This window comes from Dermochelys coriacea, chromosome 16 (genome assembly GCF_009764565.3).
Source record: "Dermochelys coriacea isolate rDerCor1 chromosome 16, rDerCor1.pri.v4, whole genome shotgun sequence".
Lineage (NCBI taxonomy): Eukaryota > Metazoa > Chordata > Testudines > Dermochelyidae > Dermochelys > Dermochelys coriacea.
In genome coordinates this window covers 17739176-17750708 of record NC_050083.1, presented here as the reverse complement: position 1 = coordinate 17750708, position 11533 = coordinate 17739176, and positions in this window count along the sequence as shown.

Below are 11533 nucleotides of genomic sequence, written 5' to 3'. Positions count from 1 at the left end.
TATACATTATTGCTAGTGGTCTACTTAAATCACAGAGAAATCACACATTTTTCAAGGGTTGGTCATGGCATAAATAGCAAATTTTGCAGATATGTTCATACAGTATATATAAGTATTGTATTGAACTACTGTTAGGTTTGTAAGTCACCCTGGGTAAGGGAGTCTGCTAAATCAAGTTTCAGAGTAGCAGCCGTGTTAGTCTGTATTCGCAAAAAGAAAAGGAGTACTTGTGTCACCTTAGAGACTAACAAATTTATTAGAGCATAAGCTTTCGTGAGCTACAGCATCCGATGAAGTGAGCTGTAGCTCACGAAAGCTTATGCTCTAATAAATTTGTTAGTCTCTAAGGTGACACAAGTACTCCTTTTCTTTTTGCTAAAGCAAGGGTTTTCAAACTTTTTTTTGCTGGGACCCCCTTTGAAAATATATTTCAGGCTGTGACAATGCCCTCCCCAAAAAGTGACACACATCCCCCCCAACCCCATACCAAGGCACCCTTACTTTTGCGCTGCTGCCTTCAGAGCTGGGCGGCCAGACAGCAGCGGATGCTCTTTGGCCGCCCAGCACCGAAGGCAATGCAGAACCGCAGCCCTCGCCCCCCCGCGCAATAGCCAGATTTCATGAGGGAGGCCAGATTTCACAGTCTGTGATGCATTTTTCACAGCCATGAATTTGGTGAGGTCCTAATTATTGCCAGTAATGCAGATTCTCCAGGATGAATTATGTTTTCAGTAACTCACGTGCAACCCCACAGTCTCATAGTCGGGCCATCAGCAACACCTGCTTGTGTAAGACCCTCGTTTCCAAGCTATTCCTTTGGGGACATTTGTGCAATGCCCAGTGCCACTGAGAACATAATTTGGAGACTATGGATTTGCGCAGATGTTGCTGAGGGCACAGTTCATCCTGCAGAATCTTTATTACTGACAATTCATTTAAAAAAAAAAAAAAAAGCTTGATTTTCAGAGGCCAGGCTGAGTTTGTAGAGCTTGCAACAAATAAGTCGTTGTTTGCTTTGTAAAATGAGCATATATGATCAGAAATTAGAATGATAACATGGGTCGCCTGTGCCGAGAGTGCCCCTCTGAGGAATGTGGGGCTGGAGTCTTCATGGCCAGCCACTTTGACAGACATTACTGTGGCAAGTGCTGCCTGACATACTGCTTCAACAAACCAGAAGAGATGTAAATGTATCTGTGTTAACAAAAAACCCTCAGATTTTGAAAAAATAATTAAGGTGTGACATACCGGAATGCAATCAAGGGACTGGTTTCATTTTGGGGCCCCAGTGGAGTGCTTTCCAATATTGACTTTCAGGATGAGTAAACAGCTGGTGTTAAAGGACTCCCCTAATTGCAAATCCTTATGATCTAGCTAATGCCCCATTTGGGTTGCTACACTAGCACTTTCCCTATTGATAAGAAAATCCTCACTAAAAGAAAGCGAGTGACTGGACTACTCAGAACATTGATAATAGGATATCTAGCCTTTTAATTCAGCCTTGCTGGTTCAAATCCAGCCTATATGCTTTAGTGACTGAAAGCTGTTATCCTTTGGTCTACTTGGACCAGGGTTAGATGACCTAACAGTGAAAATGCTCACAACCGGTCGATGCTGCTGCCAGCACTGGGTAGCTGCATTAGTCCTAGTGCAATAGTGGGGAATTGCAATGGAGACACAGCCTGTGATGACGGTTCAGTCACCTGTATGAAATGAATTGATGGTCTTAATCCACTTCCTTACACGCAAGTATCCACAAAACCCCCACCCTTCCCGCCCCGCGCCACACACTATCACAGCTACTCTTATTCACCCCTCAGCATACAAGTCCAGAACCATGCAGACAGGTCTCCATGAACCAGCATTGAGGTGAGTTGGTGGAGCAGCATATGTGAAGTTTGCATTGCCATGGGCCCTGCTATATCTGTTTTGTGGGTAGATAGAGGACTCGAATCACCACAGCAGACAATATGGCTCATTTCACCAACAGTAAATTAACAACCTATACCGAGAAAATAGAAAGTTAGAATTCCCAATGCCTATACCACATGCAAATGTTCAGTATAGTCACTTTCTCATCTTTCAGAGTAGCAGCCGTGTTAGTCTGTATTTGCAAAAAGAAAAGGAGGACTTGTGGCACCTTAGAGACTAACAAATTTATTTGAGCATAAGCTTTCTCATCCGTATCTCTTTATCTTTTACTTCAGTGCGGTGATTGTGTAATACAACCGCCTAATACATATAACCATGTCTCTCTCTAGTAATTACCTACAATGGCGGCATGATCTCTTCTTGAGTTCCAGTGATTAGAGATCTGTGCTTTTGGTGCTAGAGGTATCGGATTCAATCCCCAGTGATGACTGACATCTATGTATATACAAGGGCCTCGGCTTGATATGCTTGCCTTGATACTTCAGTGGCTCTCAGGAAAACTATTGTCTATCAGCGTGAATGCAGCTGTACCAATATTTTTTAAGAAGACAGCTTTGTCTTGCACAGTCTAAACAAAACCCAATCAAAGAAGCTCTTAAACTGCCATATGCACCCCAAGTGGCACTGCTGAAAGCATAATAAAAACTCTGTTCTGACCCTGCACAGGAGAGCCGATGAAAAGGTTACAACACAGGGGCTGGATTCAGCAAATAGAATGTATCCCAGTTATGCTCCATGAAAGCTCCATAACATTTTACAGGGTCTCAGAGTAGCCACACAAAGGCCCAAATTTAGGAAAGCACTTAAGCAGATGCTTAACTTTAAGCATGTTGTTAAGTGCCTTCCCGAACTGAGAGCAAAGGCTACACAGAAATCGCAACAAGCTGCTTTTGTTTAACAGAGAATAAAAACAAGAAAAGCGTGTCAAGTGCTGGTCCTTTAACAAAGATCTTTGAGATCCAAAAGTTCTTATGGCAGTTGGGGAATGGAAAAATCTCTGGTGTTGGGGGGATTCAAGGAAAATTTTACTGCCTGTTTAGGAAATGTGGAGCAGGAATTTAAAGAATTAAACCTTATAAAGCAAACCTGGAGGAGGGGAAAAAGTAGAAGATAGGAAACAGAGTTGGAAAAGCTGCACAATCCCCAGGGACAGCATTAAGAGACACACCCAGTTCAGTTCCCCTTTTTTGTAACTTAAGGTTGGTTGGTTGGTTTGTTTGTTTAAATAGACTAAGTTCACCATTTTGAAAGCAGGTCAATTACTTTTTGGTAGGAACAATGTAATTTGCTTTTCTTGGTGAAGATTATAATTCACATGTACTGCACCCCACCTCTCCCTTATTTTGGAGATTTCCCCAACCACTTCCAGGGTTCTCTTAATTTTTATTACTCTTTTGCTAGTACCTAAAGATCTCAAAGGGTTTAACAAACAGTAATCAAGCATCTCAACAACACTGCATTTCCCCCTGCCCTGGGAGCTGGGTAAAAAAAATAAATAAATGTAATTAACTTTTTTAAATAAAGCAAAGCTATTTTTAATTATAATAGGCCCCAGTTAAGCACATGCCCCATTTTAAGTACTGGAGAGTTTGATGAGATTGCTCAGATGCATCAAGTTAGGCCCCTACATTTGGGGACAGAAGCTGGTGTGGAGTGGGGCATCTTGCTGAAAGCATCAATCTGTGATCTTTACCAGCTGCCCATTGGCCTGCAGGTAGAATGTAAGGTGATAGTTATGATCTATAATAGGGCCCTACCAAATTCACAGTCTATTTTGGTCAATTTCTTGGTCATAGAATTTAAAAAAAATCATAAATTTCATGGTTTCAGATATTTAAATCTGAAATTTCACAGTATTGTAAGTGTGGGGGGTCCTGACTAAAAATGAGTTGTGGGGGAGGGGAGTTGCAAGGCTATTGTAGGGGGCTCATGGTATTGCCACCTGCATTTCTGTACTGCTGCCTTCAGAGCTGGGCAGCCGGAGGGCCAGCTGCTGGCTGGGCACCCAGCTTTGAAGGCAGCACAGAAGACCAGACCAGACCACCTGAACTTCTGCACTGCTCCTGGCCAGCAGTTGCCCCTCTCCAGCTACCCCACTCTGTGAAATCTGGTCTCCCTTACAATAGCCAGATTTCATAAGGGAAAGCAGATTTCATGGTCTGTGGTGATGTGTTTTTCATGGCTGTGAATTTGGTAGGACCCTACCTGTAGAGCCCAAATAGCCTGGAATCCCAACCACCTGAGGGAATCACTTTTCTCTCCAGGCCACACTACCACAACCTGAGCTAGATTCCCCTCTTATAAAAGAAAGGGGGTATCTCTGGGATTCTCTGGGAGGGCTTTTTCTCAAAGCAAACTTCTGATGGAACTTCCCCCCCTCGCCCCTTCCCCTGAAACTTCAGTGGAAACCTGTCTTGTTTCCTGCCCCATCATCTGCCTGGCTCCTTGGCAGCCTGCTGAACTGGGATCCTTGAAGCTTAGGAACCAGCACTCACAGGGCTTCCTGGATCCCCTTCAGCCCACGTGGTGGGCTACTGAGAACCCAGGGCTTTTGGGGTTTCTAGCCTTCCTTGGTCTCTGGCAGCCCAACAGGGTTGGGGACCCTGTCAGGGGCTGACTGAAACTGACATAATTCTTGTCAGTTTCACAGCTGCCCAGCACTGAATAGCTGACCAAAATGGTAAGAATCTTGTTAATTCTAGTCAGTAGCTGCTAAATCATCCAGAGTGATCTGCTCCACTTGTAGCCTGGCTGACAGGCAGATCGAGATCCTGGGGAGAAATTTTGTTGTGAAAACGCCATATTTCAGCATTTCCAAAACAAAGCATTGTGGGATTTCAGTTCTCTGAAAATTTTGAAGTTTTTGGTTTGTCATCTCAATTCGGGATGAAAATTTGTGAAAACTCAAATTTTTGCATAACTAAAATCTGGTTTCCCAGACAACTGCAGTGCTGGCGTATCCATAGCCTTGGATAGGTTTCATCATTTTAAAAATATTTAAAACCTAAATAAACAAATAAGTACCTTGCTGAAGCCTGAGGTCCCAATGCTGTTCCCCTTTAAGTGAATGAGAATTTTGTCACAGATTTCAATAACAGCAGGATCAAGCCCTCAAAGTCGGATCCAAAACAAACTGAAATTCCTGGAAAGATTACCATTAAGTTTTGATAGGCATTAGATCAAGTCCTTAGGCCCCAGTCTTGTAAATACTTACTCACATGCTTACATTCACAACAGTGAGTAGTAAGGGACTTTCTCAGTTCCAAAGTTAAGCATGTGCATAAGAGTTTGCAGGATTGGGGCCTTAAGTAGTATTTTTATTAGTCTGAGACATTAATACTGCAGACAAGAAAAACCATGTACCAGGTCAAATGGCAAACAAGAAGTTATGTACTATTCAAGAAAATGGATGCATTTACTCAGGATTAAGATTAGGCATAGTAGACCCACCAACATCCTCTGTGTTTTTAAAGAGCATCTGATCCATAGCAGATTGCAAATTCTCTGTGATTGCTGACAATGCCACTCTGTTTTTTTTCCAAACCACAGCTACATCATGTTCATACGCTCTCTCCTGAATTTAAAAACAAACACTGAAAGGTTTCCAGGCAGATTATTTTTTCCCCAATATATGAATTTATATCCAAACCCTGCTTGCTCATTGCAAGTGACGAAATGTTACCATTAGTAAAGTGAGCATATTTGGTGTGAGCTTCCCCCATACTGCATGAACAGGTTCCCACAGACAGTAACCAGAGGGTCAGAAAGGGCCTGATCTTGATAAGTTAGGGGTAGAGAGCTTATTTTATCTGTATATTTGGCACAGGTACAACCACTGCTGGAATAATATATCCAGTTCTCATGTCCACAACTCAGGAAGTATGTTGACAAATTGGAGAAGGTTCAGTGAAGAGCCATGAGAAGGAGTAAGGAATTAGGAAACCTGCTTTATAGTGATAGACTCAATGATCTAATTATCTTAACAAAGAGAAGGCTAAGGGGTGACTTGATCAAAGTTTACAAGTACCTATGTGGGGAACAAATATTTGATAATGGGCTCTTCAATCTAGCAGAGAAAGGTGTGATGCAATCCAATGGCCGGAAGTTAAAGCTAGACAAATTGAGACTTGATATAAGGCGTACATTTTTAACAGTGAGTAATTAACAGCTGGAACAATTTACCAAGGGTCATGGTTGATTGTCCATCACTATCCATTTTAAAATCAAGAGTGGTTGTTTTTCTAAATGATCTGCCCTAGGAATTAATTAGGGAAAGTTCTCTGGCCTGTATTATAGAGGTCAGACTAGGTGATCACAATGGTCCCTTCTTGCTTTGGGATCTATGAACCTCTGAATGACAATTAAATACCTTCCTTCAGAAGAGGATAATAATAGATCACACACACAGATCCACCCATCAGTAAAGATTCATTATGGAGCCATGCATATTTTCATAAAAACAGTGTGGTCCCAACACCAGACAAGGATCAAGCAAACTCTGAGTTCTGATTTCAGCTCTGACCCTGGGCTCAGGCAAGTCACAACCAAATTTTGAAAAGAGGCCACTGATTTCAGGTGCATCCCTTTTGAGGTATCCAGCTTGAATCACACATGGTCTTATTCGGGTGGTCAGCAGTCAGGAGAATTCGCATCTCCCAGTCACTTCTACTGGAGCAACAGGTTCTCAGCACTTCTGAAAACCAAGGGGCGAGATCCTCCACTAGCATAAACTGTCACAATTAAGTAGTGCCTGTGTGTAAAGCGCACATATGAGCTAGGGTTTATTATTATTAGAAAATGGAAAGCTGTATACTAATGCTGTGTTATTTATTAGCTTAAAGTCTCCCTGTCCCAATCTCTAATATTTGTTAAAGGGCTTGATGATGATAAAAATATATTGGCATCCCCTGAGAGGTTTGTCTAATTAGGGTTAATCTGGCCTGGCTAACAACACACACCCCAACCATCGCATGCTGTTTGCTCAGCCTGTATGTAAATCCCTGGACTTGAATCTGTGCATATTATTATGCTAGTTCTAAGTGTGTCTTTGCTCTCTACATAACATGCAGAATATGAGGAAACCACATGGAGGCAGTTGGGTTCCAAATAACCCCATTTTACTACCTATATATAAAGGTACGAGGCCCAGCTATACATCTATACTGCGGCTCTGCTAGATTCTTGTGGCTTCTACAAGAGAAAGCAGGGAAGCACGCTAGTGGGCTTCCAAACTATTTAAAGAAATATTACTCAATGCCTACACATTGTCTGCCCCTCCGCTAGGATGTTAGACAGATCTAGAGCAGTGTTTTAGGCCACAATCCTGCCAGATGGAGCCCTGTACACACACACAGGTCATTGCAGGGCTGAGGTTTTAGTCGCCACATGAAATTTTCTATTTTACAACCTAAACAAGAAACAGAATGTATCAGGGAACAGGAACATTAATGATGCTCCAATACAAAAGTATATTTTCCATTAAAAAAAAATAATTACTTACTCAGAAACAAAATTTCAAACCACGATCCTTGAACACTAAGTATCCAAGCATCAGATTTGATAATCCCACTCCCTCTCAAAGAAAATAATCACAGCATTTTAATCAAATCTAATTCAAATTATTTAATCTAATCAAATCAAGTCATGCTGCAAAAAAACCAACACCAACAAAGCAACATCTTGCCCCTTAGTTGTTATGGGCAACCGTAGGGCCAGATCCTGAAAATATTTATTAGCAAGAGTAGGAACTAGAGGGCTTGATCCTGCAAAGTGCTGAGTGCTCTGGTCCTGATCCAGCAAAACATGTGCTTAACTTTAAGTTTATGAGTAATGTAATTAATTTAAAGTGAAGTGATTGACTGGATCAGGACAGGGTGCTCAGTGCCTTGCAGAATAGCACTTCAGGCCCAGCAGTGAGTGTTAGCAAGATCGAGTCTTCATATGGTATCTAATATATATAACATGGTATGTAGTGCTCATTGAACAGAGTAGGGTGACTGAATGCAATACACACAAGAAGAGCATACCAGAGGGAGAGTAGGAGAAGATTTTGCCTAGGTAAGCAGGAGAAAGACAAGTCGGTGAGATAAGGGAGCGGTGGCATTTCTGTGAATTTTCTTAAATAAAGAATCCTTTTAATTGTCCTGGCTGCACCTTCCTCCTAAATGCCTGCTTTCTAAATAAACTCTTCCAGGGTGAGCAATCGCCTGCATGACTATCAAATGTTCCCTTTTCCATATACGTTGTCTAGTACAGCCACATCCCTGGCCACAGCTATGTGAAGCATGCAGGTAAGTAACAAACAAGGGAAAATTTTGGAAAAGTTCCCTTCCCAAAGCCTAAGAGAAGGTAAACAGGCAGAATTCATTTCTTCCCCTCCTTCTTTTCAAGCACTGCCCCTTTTCCTTCTTTATGATTTATTATTGGAATCACCTAGGCCTCTAGATGCCCCAACTCAGACCAGGACTCCATTGTGCCTGGTGCTGTACAAACACAGGCACCTGGTCTACCTTTGAAAGTTGTATCAGTTCATGGTGTGAATTAGTTTTGGTACCACCCCTTGTTTGGTGTACTGGTATAAAGGTGCCTCCTGCTGGTATAGTTTATTCTCCTGCCCATACAAACAGCTGTATCTATACAAGCAGACGTGTAACTGCATCCACACTCAGGGGGTTGTATAGCTTTCACTAGCCAGGTATAACTAAAGCAGTACAACTTGTATGTGTAGGCAAGACCCAGAGCCAATTCTCTGCTCCACGACAGACTTCCTATGGGACCTTGTGCAAAGTCACTCAGGGTACATCTACCAAGCCCGCGGCAGCGAGCCTCCGAGCTCAGGTCAAGAGACTCAGGCTTGCGCTACCCAGAGCCAGCTCTAGGCATAAGCAAACAGCAATTACTTAAGGCCCCGAGCAGCTCAAAGGGGTGCCCTATTAATTATTAGCATGTGTTGTGTTGGGGGCCCCCCAAAATATTCCTGTTTAGGGGGTTCCCAATGGGCTAGCACCAGCAATGTTGACTGCACTGAAAGCAACTGTGTCGATGTTTTGGCTCAGGCCAGAGCTTGAGTTCTGAAGCCCCAGGAGGGGGGTGGGCCCAAGCCACATCTTAAAATTGCTGTCTACAAAGCTATTTTTAACCTGTCGATCTGGTCTCAGAGACTCACTGCCGTGGGGGCTGCTGCTGTGTAGAAGTTCCCCACATGCTGCGTTACCTCACGGGAACATTGTGAGGAAAAATGCCCACCCTGAAGGGGTGCTCAGATCCTATGGTAATGGGACCATAGACGTACCTAAGACAGATAGAGAGAGCCCCTCGCAGTCTACGCTGGCAAGACAGACGAAGGGTGGGAGGGGAAATAGAGGGAAAGTCACTTGCCCAAGGTCACGCATCTAGTTCAAGCCTCAGCTGCAAATGAAATCCCAGTCTCCTGACTCCCAGCCCAGTGCCTTTTCCATGAGCCCGCAGCACTGCCCCTCTTTTCACCCTCTCTGCTGCCTTCTCCTCTGATCGCTTGTATTCAGGATTGTCCCCCCCTGAAAACAACTGGAACTCTACCCAACAGTGGATATTTACTGTGCTTTTCAATACAGCTAGATCAAAGCAAAGTAAATCCCTGCCCCTGGGCCTAATGTAGGGAGCTGCCGCAGACTCATGTGTAAGTATATCTTCTTTCTGTCAGCATTCTTTTCTGTTCAGTCTCTCCTGCTGCTTCTCCCATACACTTGTTTAACTGGCTGAATGATCTGTGGTTCCTGTCTTTGACCTTAAGGCGTCTTTAAGCCACCTTTGTGTCCCATGTTCTGAAGCCATTTGGGGCTGCCATGGTCTCTGATGTCAGTTAGAACAGCACTCCCCCGCCCCAGGTGCCCCTCACACCACTGCTCTCTACTGAATGGAATTAGAACTGCTAGGGCTGTGTGTCACAGGCCCTGTACTGCTTACAGCTAGTGGAGAGTAACCTTTAGCTCAAATGATGAGGGCCTGGTGCATTGAGAGTAGGAGGATCTGACTTCTATCCTTCCTCTGTCTCCACAATATCCCATGTGCTCAGATGGACATGGATTCATGGGCAGCAGGTATCAAAGGCCAGGGCAGGCTAAGCCTCTCCTAACCAAGGCCGTGGCCCTGCTCATGTTGCGCCCCAAGGCCCCACCTCCCTCCCCCTCTCCCCTGAAGCCAGTGGGGGCACAGCTTCAGCGGCGTCCTGGAGCTCGGGCCTGCCAGCGGCCAGGGCCACCCTGGGTGGCTCAGGCCAGCAGTTCGGCCCAGGGATTGGGCCAGCAGCTTGATCTGGAGCTTGGGCCAGCGGTTCAATCCAGGGGTCTGGCCAGCCCAGGGGTTTGGCCAGCGGTTTGGCCTGGCGGTGGGGCCGGCCAGTGGCCTGGTGCTCGAGCTGGCTGATGCAGCTGGGACAGGACGGCTGGTGGCTCGGGGTGTCTGGGACAGGTGGGCCAGGGCTCCTCCAGCAGCTCGGGGGGGGGGGGGCTGCAGGCAGAAGGTACAGGCTGGCAGGTTAGCCTTCCCAAAGTGGGGGGTTCACCTGCCGCCCCTGCATGAGTTAGTTACAAAACACAGATTAAAAACAACATGGTCAGTTTGTGATACATCCTTTGGCTCTTGGATAGTTCACATTCTTCCTTACTGTCTCATTTGTCAGCATGGCAGCGCACCTGTTCTAGGGCCCATACACAGTTTGGCATTCAGAGTCCCTTGGGTGAAGGCTCTGTTTTCCCTTTTCCATCTGGAGAACAACGGCTTGGCAGCGAATGCTGCGGTGGAAGGATAAAGGCCATGCAGGCGCTGACAGACATTAGTGTGCACTCAATAGTGTATTTTTCTGGGGGTAGCATTATCATCCAGTGATTAGAGCAAGGGGGACAGGCTGTGGTCTATTCACCTCACTGTGCCACAGCTTCTCCAGCACTGAAAGGGGGTGATAATATTTACCCACTCTCAGGAGGGTGTTTGGATGATTTTTGAAGTGCTCCGAAATCCTCAGATGAAAGGCAATATAGAAGTGCAAACTATAATTATTCCTTTCCAAACCCTGAACCCGATGTGTCACCCTTACTCAGGAAAGTAACCCTTACTTCGCTGAGTAGTCCCATTGACTCCGGCAGGAGCACTCACGTGAGTAAGGACTACTCGGGGCTGCAATAATAAGCGCTTATGCCCTGACTCCAATACCACGGCTCCCTGCCTATGAATTCCTACTCCAATTACTTCTCTGACTCACCTACAACACAGTATTTAACTGGGCACTCTTCCCCTCCCCTCCCCCCATACTCAGCTTTTGCTGAATAAGTTCCACATTAGCACTGTGCCATTAAATCCTGGGCAAAGCTTGCAGCCCTGTAACGGGAGCTGCTTTTTGTGTACCTGGATGCATGAGGTCCCCCGAGGCCCATGGCTGCTGGTGGATGACAAAGTAGCAGGGCTGTGACTGCCAGCCTTGAGTTTGCAGAGCTGGAGGAGTCATGGCTGCAGACTCTCCTGTGCTTAGCTATATGTGGGCATATAAGGAAAGTGGGCATCTATATCATTTCAAAGCTAGTACCAAGCTGTCAAGGAAGGAATGTGTCATAGCTGTAATATTTCA